This window comes from Triturus cristatus, chromosome 7 (genome assembly GCF_964204655.1).
Source record: "Triturus cristatus chromosome 7, aTriCri1.1, whole genome shotgun sequence".
NCBI lineage: Eukaryota > Metazoa > Chordata > Amphibia > Caudata > Salamandridae > Triturus > Triturus cristatus.
Genome location: NC_140590.1, coordinates 852614003 through 852627022, shown reverse-complemented (window position 1 = coordinate 852627022; position 13020 = coordinate 852614003). Strand labels below are relative to the sequence as shown.

General features: G+C 43.7%; 1 protein-coding gene across 1 annotated transcript in view; it reads right to left on the bottom strand.

Annotated features, from left to right (window-relative positions):
* LOC146810699 (START domain-containing protein 10-like) overlaps positions 1 to 13020 on the bottom strand; it is a 234811-nt gene that overhangs the window by 59905 nt on the left and 161886 nt on the right. The window lies entirely within an intron of this gene.

Here is a 13020-nt window from a genome sequence, read left to right as displayed (position 1 = left end):
GGGAGAAGCTGGAGAGTTAATACAAATTAGCCTCCAGACCGGGAAAATTTATTTTTTTTAGTTACTTTTCCTTAATATTTATTTAACACCCGACTTCATTATTGAATTAAAATAAGTATTAAACATAGCTTTTTAATAATTTTTTCTAGTTGATCCCATTCCTGAAATACAGCATTAGTATTGTAATATGTTCTCTAATTTTCTACATAGGACAGCGTGGCCTGCCACAGTGAAAATCACTTTTGGTCCTTGTCACTGTAAGCACATGGTAGCATTCATTTTCTACATGTCCCATGTTTAAATACCATGCACCATACCTGAGGGTTTTTACCTAGCAAAAGGGGTTATTTCTAAGCCAGTGTGGAGATCGCAGCGTTCCGCTACGGAACTCTGCAAAGTGCAAACTAAACTCTTCCGCGCTACACGGAGCTTCAAAAGTGGCAGAGTGGGTTAGAAAAAATGCAGTGTGCGATAATTTGCAGTGCCGGGTGTTTGTCCGTGCTGTGAAATTATCGCGAATGGCACCTGCACAGCGCAAGCATGCGCAAGGAGGCGCTGCTTCCTTTCTGCTGCTTGAGTAGATTATCTACCCGGGCGTCAGCTTTCTCACCGTGAGCGGTCGCAAGCATACGTGGCCACTCGCATTGAGAAATCTGACTGCCTGCGTTGAGAATTCTCGCCTGGTGGTTGATTTCCGTCGCTCGCGCTCGCCAACTTGACTTTAATGAGCGCAAATAAGGAAACAGTTTGCAGGAGGTGGATTTTCCTCACTTGCGCTCGCCAACTTGATGTTGATGAGAGCAAGCGAGGAAAAAAACTCTGCTCCACAAAGCGGAGATTTTCAGAACACCGCAAGCTCATTGTAACGCGAAGTGCAGAAAACTCCGCAAACTCCGCGCGTGGAGCAGAGTTCACCGCCCAGACTTAGTTATTTCAACAGGCTGCATTGGGGGTTTAAACTGTACCAGTCATGCTACAATGGTAGGCCTGAAGCCATGTTTTCCTTGTTATGCTAAGAGAAGTAACAATAAGTGCTGCAGTCAACAGGGGACATTTAACTTTCCATGCCATGGGCAAAATTTCTACAACATATGCTGTAGCCTCATAGACACCAACCAGGGATTAGCAAATTCCTACATCTTCTAAGGGTCAGAGTACATACACTGGGAATTGGACAGCAGTGCCGCAGTGTGTAGAGTCTAGATATCGTTATTAAAATGTAGCAGGAAAGAGGGGGACAATGCAAAAAGGGGCATTTTTTTTTCAAGGAATAAATAAAAATATGCTAAAACCTATTCATCCCACTTAAGAATGGCCAGTGCATTCCAGATACTACGTTTATCTTCACTGGACTGGTGTTACAGTACAGTATACTTCATTACCTATTTTGCAATTAAACTGTACCAACATGATATTTAAAAAGAAAATGCCACATTCATGTGTTCCAATGTAAATTATATATCTTGTAATATGTACTAGCCTCCCTGCCGTTGACTATAAGTTATGAATTTAGTAATTTCATTTAAATAGGTTACATTTCATTTAAGGAGCTTTAGGTGTGTGCATATAACCATGTTTGCCTATGGCAAACTGCACAAAGATGGCAGTGGAAGTGCAATGGGGTTTCTATCTGGTACACCTGTAGAAGTAGCTCATTGCTGTGCAGATGCAGGCAGATTTCATATATCTGACATGTTTTACATATGCACTTTATGCAAAATTGAAGGGTGCAGACTTAACAGTAGAGTATGTATATTTCTTCTTACCCTAACTAAGACATGGACATGTGATATGGAGTCACAGAAATCTTTCAGTGTAACAAGCACACATATATACTTCCAGCACCATAGTGCATCTGCTAATATGCTGATTTTATACATACCTTTTACCAAATATTTCTTCTGAAGGGCCACAACCATTTGTATTTTGGGATAAAGGGATCAGTCACAAAATGGTTGAAACCACCCTTCTTTAGTACAGGGCCCTGGAACAGTTGTTGGACATCTTGGGCTGTATCGTGATCACAGGCGCTGTCTCAGTGCAGGGTCTAGCGTCTGTTTTTTTTGCGTTCTAACTTTCATGCAGAGAACTTGGAAATACTCTGAGGTAATACTTGAACTTTAGGGAGAACAAGTCAGAAACGGTGAGCAGAGATTGACTCTGCGTTTCAGACTCGTCTGCCTGAAGTACATGCATTAATTTGCCGAAATTCCGAGTTATATGTATGGACTTTAGATGCTAATCACAGATGTTTGGTTCGGCACCGAGCCTGCGCAGCTCATTATGATACAGCGCCAGGTACCAAATCTCTGTTTAGCCACTTCTCGCAGACTGGTTTTGGTTAATTCCATGAACTTTTATGTGGTTCACTCTCTTAGATTTGTATTATAAATGATTAGAAACTATACCTCCGTGATAGTGTGCCGTTGATCTAGCCCGCTTGGTAGGCGTGATGACGAAATCTGGTTAGGTGACAAAACCTTGAAGAAAGATTCTGAGCGAGGTCAGGCAGAGTTTATGTGGACTCCTGTGGACCAAGGTATAGTGATCCTTGTGGCCATAAGGTTATTCAGCAGGGCACAAGTGCTAAAAAGCATAAGTGGGGGGACTAACTAAGTTAGGCAGTATGCAAGCGACATCATGGTGCGTGACATCAGAGTGCATGACATCACAGGGCATGACTTCACATGTGACATCAAAGGATGTGACATCACAGGAAGTGGCATCAAAACCCATGACCTCACTGGAGGGGACATGCAATCTTAAGAACTCGCACATATGTTTAGCTGGTCAATAAAGAGTAAACTTGAGCGCATTATGAGATTTAACAAATAAGATTTTGCGTCGGGGTTGTTCCAAAAGAGTGACGTAACCCCTACACAAAATCTGTGGTTCAACTTATACAATAATTTTTTGAGAAGTCTGTCAGAACGAAACTGGCAACAAGGAGAAATGTGGCAGTAAATCTGTTCTGCTTGGTTGTAAATTATCCTATGGGGTTAAGGCACCTGTTTCAGAGATCTTTATGTGCCCAGTAAATCTCAGGAAATAATAATAATGCTGAGATAACTCTGGAGGTTAGCACATTTGCTGGAGAGATCTGTGTTTTGTCTAGTCCCAGTTTTAGGAGTCAAAGTAGCATAGAGGGTTTATGTTATGTTATGTTACGGAATTTTTTAAGCGCAGCGGTTACCCAGAGGTGTCCTGGCGCTAGTTACCTATCCTTTTGGCATGGCCACAGATGCAAGGTTACTTATCAAAGAGCCATGTCTTCAAACCTCTCCTGAAGGCTAGAAGGTCAGTGGCATTTCTCAGGAGAAGTGGGAGGTCATTCCAGGCTTTGGCTGCCCCGACAACAAAACTTCTGTCTCCCCATGTCGCCTTTTTTATAACTGGGACTGTAATCAGCTTGGCTCCTAGGGAGCGAAGATTTCTTATTGGTATGTACCAATTAAATTGTTTTTGTAGGTAATCGAGTCCTATTCCTTGGAGTGCCTTAAATACGGTACACAAGGATTTAAAACTGACCCAATTCCTCACCAGGAGTCAATGTAATTTTTTGATTACTTTAGAAATTGAGTCAAACTTGGGTGTGCCCGTAAGTAGCCTGGCCGCTGCATTTTGTATCCTTTGAAGCTTTTTCATAAGACGTTCCTGAAGATTCAGATAAAGACGGTTACAATAATCCAGTCTGGATAAGACCACTGTATGCCGACAGTCAGATGGTAAAAATGATAATATTTTTGTCTCAGTTTTGAGGACATACGCTGTAGAAAATGAGACTGCATTGACTTGATCGTCAAAAGTCAGTCTCTCATCTACAATTACTCCCAGATTTTTCACTTTTTTCATAGAGGTAGGAAGAAAGCCCATAGAGGACGGCCACCAGTTTGGGTTCCAGAAATTGGCGTCATTTCCAAACAGTATAACCACCATCTTGTCTGAATTAAGCTTTAGACAATTATCCGCCATCCAGCTGCCAACCGATAACATGGACTCCTGGAAACGTTTTTATAGACCCTTCTCCTGACCTGGAAGCAGAGACACCACAATTTGGGTGTCGTCCGCGTAGGAGGTGAGACCAAAGGCAAACGCACTGATGATCGGAGCCAAAGATGAAACATATACATTAAACAATGTCAGGCTCAACGATGACCCCTGGGGAACTCCACAGGGCAGCTCGAATGGCTTTGAGAGGTAATCATCCAAGGATACAATTTGTACCCTATCTGTTAAGAAAGATTGTAGGAGTTTCCATGCTTTCTCCCGGATCCCACATGCCCTTAAACAGTCCATCAAGAGATCATGATGGACCGTATCAAAGGCTGCGGACAGATCCAGTAGGATCAAGACGACTTTTCCACCTTGATCCACATCTAATCTCATCAGTAGCCTTGATGAGAGCTGACTCCGTACTTATGTGTCTCATGCAAAGGACGTCATGTGACATGCATATGACAGATTTTTATTTTATGTAGATAGTTAAGTGGGTTACTGCTTTTATCACGGAGATCCTTTTGTTACTTGCAGTTCATAAATTGTAATTCTTCTAACATAGCCCAGTGTGCTATGAAGGACGTGTGACTCCTACACCTTGTACCCTTCACTGTCTTATGTAACACATCCTGTACACTGATTTACACACTTATATGATTTATTGTCAATGTTTAATGTAGACGTGTGATGTAAAGCGCATTGGGATGAGTTATCAAAGAAATAAAACAAAATAGTGGTATGGAAATTGTCATTTGTATAAATACTGGGACAGACCAACACATCTGACATTCTTAAAGTGCATTCATATCTCTTATATACAGAGACAGAACAATGTCAACACCATTCCGCTCTTAACCTCTTCAGTGCCCATGACGAGATAGTCTCGTCATGGAGCACGGTCGCGCTGTGCCCATGACGAGACTATCTCGTCATGAACCCCACCCACTAATGTCACGCCCGGCACAGGAGGGGGAAAGGGCGTGGCACAGAAGGGGTTAAGTACTTGTGAAGTAATTAAAAGTTGTTTGCCTTTGTTACTGCTCCATTGCATTTGCAGCTGGACGTGAAGCTTCAGAGAGCTCCCAGCAAGGATACTCAAACAAAAGGAGGTCTGATGGCCTCTTAACTTAGACCTTTGATTTGGCCTTCGCTAGAATTTAAAATAACAAAGTCCCCTCCCCACCTGCACATTGCTGCTCGGAGTGAATCAGACAGCGAGCACATTCCTCTGAGTGTGTCCTGGTGTCTGAAATTACACCAGGACAAGGTCTTCATATTTCAATGGGGCCCAACTTCTTGGCAAGATGGCTGGCGTCCACCTGTGAAAATAGTAGGTGGACGCCGTCTACCCATGTGTACCCCAGACTTGTGCCCTGTTTTTAATTGAATTGCGACAGAGCTGCTATGAACTTATGCTAAGTTTGAGCTGTGATTTAGAAACGCCCTCATCATACCTGCGTGGTAACTGGTATATGGGTTGCAGACACCATAAGCAACCCTCCTTCAGGCTACTGAGAAATGCACCTGATGGCAACCAGACTTCTGACATACCATGGATGGGCATGCTGGATTCCATAAGAACAAGGGGGTTGGCACTGGGCTTCACCAATCACCTCAGTGACTTCCACTGATGCAGTGCTTAAATTGTTAAAAAAATAAAAGAATGTGCCATGGCCCTTGTCAGGAGTCCACTTCTACTTCACTGCCCATTGCCGCTGTCAGTGCTGCCAATTGAAGTATCAGCACAGTTACTAACCATCACACTCCTACAAGTGTGATAATTCAGACTATTCCAAGGCCCCAAATCTATCTAATGGCTTTGGCTGCAGGTATTAGACATTTGTAATGTACGTTGAATTAATAAACAACTGTTGTTGTGCTAGTCTCCAAACTAGACAAACAATGCTACCACAGACTATAATAAGTGCCAGTGTTGCTAATTAAGTACTGGTGCCAAGAACTGGAAACCACTGGCTCAAATTAAACACTGCACTGATGCCAAGATCAGCCATTTATTCTTCAAACTTCAACCAGCATTCAACCACTAAACTAAGAACAAAGCTGCGGCTTTGGTTCCACAGCAGGGATCACCGGCAAAGTTTACATGTGCATCAGAGAGAGAGCGAGAGAAAGAGAGAGAGAGAGAGAGAGAGATAGAACCTGGTGGAGCCGGGTGCTGTAGGAGCGAGTTGAGAAGTGCACAGGATAATGGGGTGCAAACATACTTTTTAGAACATCAGAACTCTGAAATTTAAAAAGAAACAAGCACTGGCATAGCCAATAGGTCTCGCCTTTGGGACCTTATAAGTGTTTAGCCATGCAACAGTTGCATAACTAAACACTTATACGGTCCTAAAAGCGAGACCTATTGGCTATGCCAAGCGGCCGTGCGGCTGCAAAAGTGAAAAGTGATCGCGATAGCGATCAAACATCAAAGCGGCCGCACAAGTGAAAGTAATCGCGATAAAGTGGCGCGCGCACCCGCGCACATGCACTGTAGCTCTAGAATGGCTGGGTAGCACTTTTTGGAGCCCTCTCAATAAGTCTCGCCAGACCAGCGCATGCGCTGGGTCAGGCGAGACCTAAAAAGGGATGAAAGGAGTCTGAACTTCCAGTTATTTCCGTTCCGACCACTAGGGTGACACCATTTTGGCTCAAGTCCCAGAATGCACACGGGGTACCTCCGCAAATGATCCAGGAGAGATTGTGGGAGTGGGCATTTGATGCAGAGACAGGGACCCAATCAAAGCATTTAATTTCAATCGCTATCAGCAACAACACACTTTTGATTACCATGAAGAATTTGCATAGATACCTAAATATATAACATTAAATGTACAAATATTATGTTCTTGGTAGAACAAAGGACATGTTCTTTTTAACATAGGGAGAGGTTGGTCAATTATGTATTGGCCCAAAACTGAGCTCCGAATCTTTAACTTCACATTATCTCCCAGAGTAAGCCTTGGATCACTTCTCCTTGCTACGGTGAGAATTAGGTGTTAAAAGGATGTTCTTGGTATTCAGCAGTGGTGGCTGGCACAGGTAAATGTGGTGAGGCGGGGCAGGGGCGGGCGGGCGGGGAAGGAGTGGGGGGAAGTTGATAGATGACGGAATAGGTATTGTTAAATAAACAAATAATACCTATTCCGTCGTCTGTCGACTTCCCCCTGCCGCGCCCTGCCCCGCTCCACCGCGTTTACCTGTGCCGGCTGCCGCTGGTATTCAGCTTTGAATCTAGCTGTAGACCTGACCCTGGGACATTAGTAATAAAAGACACCAATTTTCACAGGTGGTACATAGTAACCAATGTGTGCCTGGGGACACTGGAACTAGTTCCCACAGATTCCTATAACTGACTGTGAGTATTTCCTTAAAAGTAAAAATGGAGTTTGCAAGGTGGAGTCCAGAGGCCTACCCAGCTTGCCAATTCTCATTCCTACTTTGTATTTAAGTGTTCCTATTGGAATCTATGTTACGTCCCACAAAAGATGTCCTTACATGGATCACCTGAATGCCTGTACATTGGAAGCTGTTACCACATCCATGAGAGTTTCATGAAATACATGAAACACACAGTTCTACTTTCTCCAAAGTTGCCCTTAAACTCTGTGTTTCATCCACTGAGGCAAAAACTATGGCATCAGAAGAATATCAAGAAGCAGTGAAATCTGCTGTTCAAACTATATATTCGCTCTGTCTGATGTGCCCTATATGGACTTCATGTTGATGACATGTAGCTTTATAGACTGCATATACTCAATAAAGAAACTATGGCTGAAAAAAAACACTCTAAAGGCACAGGGAGCATTTTGACACTCAGCAAAGCATAGTGGACCCTGGTGGAGTTTTATCATCCAAATGCAAAATGCGAATGGCCCGATTAAAATTGGCCTCGAGGGGGGGTGCTATTTACTGGATTGGATAAACACTTCAGGGATCAGAATTTATTTGCGGTGACAAATCGCCCTAAAGTTTTGCCCAAAACATGGGATCTAACAGTTGGATTTTTAAGTATAACACATGTTATTAGCAGTTTGATCTTGATAACTCTGACAATGTATTTTAAAAAGAGATCAAACATACCACAGGTCTGTGTCCACATCCATTCTGAGTAGCACACAATCCGGATTACTCAGGACGTTACCAACTTAGTGCCCCTGGCTCCTTACCCTTCCAGGGGAGTCACCTCCGGCATCTGTCTCCCTCCCCATGCGCTTCCCGGGCTAAACCATGTCGCCCCACAGGCCTGCACCTCTACGTCTAGACAGTGGGGCTTACCTTCGTGTGACTCAAGTACGATCCCACAATAATGAGCCCAGCTTCCCCAGACATTTTTTTTTTCCAGGCAACCTCTCAGTGCATAAACTGGTATTTCCAGTGCCAAGCACATGTTCAGGCCCTTCTTCCATTTTTCTAGTCGTGGGACAACCAATGACTTCCCTACCAATCCCACCCATAGGAAAGTTCTTTTGTACCTGTCGCCATCAATATCCTCTGTGATATGTAACAATGTGAGTTTGGGTCAGTGGCCAGAGCCCAACCCAGGACTTTGCGCCCAGACAGTCCAAAACGCCTGTCCAAAAAATATGATGAGGCTTGGCCAGTTCCAGACTGTGTGGAGAAAGTCTCCCTGATTAGATGTTCACGGCAGGCACAATGGTGAAGCGATCACCCCCATTTGCCATAATTTAGAGCATGTGAGGTGTCATGACTCTCTCCTACTCCCTCTCTGTTGCAACCTGCTCTTGCATCCTCTGTTTAGTTTGTCTATTGCGCAGGTTTCAGGTTGCTTTACCCCTATTGCATGCTATGATATCATGACCGATTTTTCCCCAGCATCCTCTTCACAGCTGTCCCCCCTAACACCCTCATGACTGATATTTCCCCTGAATCCTCATGACTGATGGTTCCCCAGCACACTCAGAACTGCTGTTCCACACCAGCAGTCTCATGTCTGATGCTTCCCCAGCACCCTCATGATCGATGATCTATCAGCATCCTCATGATCAATACTCCCCGAGCACCTGTTATTCCATTATGCTTATACCCCTGCAAATATTCCCCAAATCCTGTGAACCAACGGATTAACTGCTGTCACTGTTCCTAGGGCCTTGATGTGGTATTTCATTAAATCCCTGCAAGCTTATTCCAGAATCCTATGAGCCAATGGCAAGCCTTGCTCTCTCTGTTACTGGGCGTTGGTGTTGTTTTCCATATGCACGTTCGAGCAAAAACAATATATTTGTTTCCTGTTATTTGGTTCTGACCAACAAGTTGCACCTGCCCATTTTGTAAGGTCAAAGAGAGTGTACTTATGTGTTTTCCAAAAGGTTCGAGAATCTTCCAGACAGCCATGTGCCCCATGTGCCACACGTGAACTAGCTAAATCCATTGAACCTAAAACAGGATATATAAAGCCCGCCCAAATCCGAATTGTTGCTTGGCCTCTCTCCCTGCGGAACAAGCTTCACCCTACTCACTCACCTGAAGAATCCTGCTGGAACCAAGAAGTGCTCTAGTCTCCTTGAAGTCCATCTGAACCTGTCGTTCACCTTGCACTTGCTCCCTTGATTTCTTCCTCCTCGCTCCCTCTTGCACAGCTACTCTGGACCCCGTGACTCCCTATGTCAAAGCCCAGAGATCTTCTTTGAACTTCAGTCAAGTGGAAGAACTAGGCTAAGTACTTAATATCACGTTAGTGCACACTAAACTTCCTAATATAGTAAATAGGACCTAGTATCCTTGTCTTCAGAGACTATAGACTACTCCTCCTTGTCCTCTCTGGACAAACTACACTTCATAGAATCCAGTGCTTCTTGTGTGTTTATCCTCTGGACCCTTCCAACAACCTTGATTCTAGAACTGTCACTGCACAAGGATTAAAGACTTTAATCCTGTGTTTCTCTGATGAACAATAGTGCCAATAGAAAGCAATTCAGATGCTTTGATATATGCATCAACCTTGTACCTTACCCTGTGTTTCAATTGGATCCCTAGGAGTGCAAGTAACTTCAACCTTTGCCCTGAGTGTATCTCTAGGCGTGCATGTAACTCTCACCTTTGTTCCGAGTCTATCTCTAGTAGTGCAAGTAACTAACTTTTGCTCGGAGTTTATCCCTGGGAGTTCCAATAACTTCAATCTATATTTCAAGTTTATTCCTAGCAGTGCCACGCTCCAATCTGTGATTTTGGGTATTCTGGCCTCATGCCGAGCTGCTGATGAAACTTGTAAGTTTGTGTCACTGAAGCTAATGTATGTTCATTGTATGTAGAGATCCTTTGGTGTATTGATGGTAACTGCCTCCTCTTGTTTTTTTCCAGTGCATTGCGACATTGCAAAGCCAAAGGATCTGGTACAGTGCACATCTACCTCACAAATGTAGAAGGTCTCACAAGTGGCAAATCCTGTTACACAGTATCGCTGAGCAGATCCAGTACCACAAGTCTTTCTTTTCTTATTTTAGTCCAATAACCCTTCCCACAGGGGACAGTGTGGGATTAGAGGATTCAGTTACTTGGCCTGCATGGTCCTCGGGAGGGATAGGAGGTCCAGCATTGGCCTCAGGGTTGTCTCTGCGGTTGGAACCAGGAGAGCGCATGACACGGGGTAGGTTCTGTGTAGATATTTTAATTGTATGAGGAAGAATTAGGCAGCTATGGATGGGTCTCTAGGGGAGCACAGGTATTTCCGCCTGTCATCATTGTCTATCTGTTCGAGGTCTCTTGTCCAGGTGGCTGTAATGTCATGAAAGGAATCTGGGGTGTGTGTGGCCAGAGATTTGTATATTGCAGACAATTTATGTTGAAGTGGGGTAATGAGGACCTGGGCTTCTATGGGGCTGAACTTAGGGAGCTCCTGCAGGTTTGAAGTGTAGGGTTGTAGGGCATGTCTGATTTGCAAATAGCGATAACATTGAGATTTATGCAAATCATATTAAGCTTGCTAGCTCGAGAAGGACTTAATTGTCATTCCTATCATGAGATGTCCCAGTGCAGAGATTCCAATTAGGTTAAATCCTCTAAGTAATGACCCCTGTGGGAGTCGCCAACTAGTCCATAGTGGTGTTTCCCTGGTAAGATGCTTGATCCAGCCCTGCTTGTGCAGAGCATCATTCTATATGTGGTAAACTGCCTGCATTGTGGGGGCATAACATCAGAGGAACAGTGCTTCCAAATAGGTAGCGTGAGATCATTGTCCCTTTAACAGTTGGATTTTGGTGCTTTTTTCACCAAAATCTACATGCCCCATACTTAATGAGCATTTTCCTTGATAAATTGCAGAAGTGTGGTGCTTGCCAGAAAATCTGTAATTCTGATTTGTGCTATATCAAATGTTACCTTACATAATTAAATTAACCACGCCAGTTGTAATGGGGGTCAATGAGTCTACTGACAGCTAAGTGGAAGGTCTCTATGTCTTGACTGAAAAGACAATTTATGTCAATTTTTAGTTAGTGCATACCATCTGGTAGGTGTCATAATAAGAAGGCATCAGATAAATTGCTGGCATGGAAATAATAATTCCTAGACAAGTTCACTGATTTATCAGACAGCAGTGACCGAAATACGGAAAGGAATTTGACCACAATGAGCACTCGTTTGGTGTGTTCTGCATTGAGGAAAAGAGGTGGCAATGATGTTGTGAGATCTACAAGCCACTAGGAGATTTTGTGTTGCAGATGCCAGGAAAGAATAGTTGTTTAACGTGTGGGCCAATGTGGCAAGGATCAATCAATGTGGCTATGGTCGGCATTTCACCCAGGAGTGCAAACTAATAAAGTCTGAAATTTAGGTAGGGGTCGATTTGTAAAGTAATTTGTAAACTATGATTTGAGAATTACAGTGATAAGTATGAGGGAAAAGTGTTCACTACCCTCCTTGAGTGCTTTTGGTGGGGGGAGGGGGAAGAAGGGTAGCCAACGTTCGTTGGTATAGTTTGTGTACAAAGCCTCTTCTATGAAGCAATGTTTCCTTACACTAAATCCAAAAATGACTTTTGAGGAAAAACAACTCCTTTTCAAAGTCCCAACATAAAGAATCTCCTTGTATGAACTGCAGAGCTTTTGTTGAAAGGATTCACTGTGGTGGTGATGAACATTCAAGGATGCTAGCAAAGGTAAGTAAATCAACCCACAATCATAGGTCACAGGCAGACATTTTTTTAAGTTATGTGGAGTGATAAAAAATTGAATAAAATAAATAACCTCCTGCAATTGTGACAGAGCAGGGGAGTGAACAGCCATCTTTTATTGTGCTGCCTTGTATCACACATGAGCAATTGTCCAGCCAGATTAGCTATTGAGCATAAAGTCCCTAGTGGTACAATTTCAAATAGAATGCAGAATCTTGAGTGTCATAGAGAGAGTCTTTATGGGTCAACTTACTTTTGAAAATGTCACATGCTAAACCTCAAAAATAAATGTGTATTCTCAAACAAGGAATCCATTCAGCTGGCTTAAAACCTGAGATCTTAACCTCCCTTCTAGAAATTCAAAAGAGAATTAATAGCCACCATTTTTAAAGAAGACTCCGCAGTACACACATCAAAATGGGATCACGTATTCCACTACCCAGCTTAGGGACCTGGCCTTGATGGACACCACTCAATGAACTAAGACCTGTTTTGGCTCAGACAACAATCATTGCTTGGAATGAGGAGGATCTTTTGGACCACCGTGAACCCTGGAAAGTAACCCTTGTGAGAAAGTGCCATCTTTCTTGCATGGTATGCCCCCACTTTTTGCTGAAATGCTGAATGTACTTTGACTGAGTGTGCCCTGGACTCCTGCCAATCAGGTGCCCAGGGCCTATGTTCCTTCCCTAAACAAAAACCTCAAACCCAAATTGGCAAACCCTGGCCACATGTCAGCCCCTGGTAAATGGTACCCTAGGTACCAAGGGCCTTGTGACCAGGGAAGGCCTCTAAGGGCTGCAGCACTCATTGTGCCACCCTTAGAGGCCCTGTACCCCAACGCCCACACCCTGCCCTGGCAGGCTGAGTGTCTGGGTACAAGACAAAAC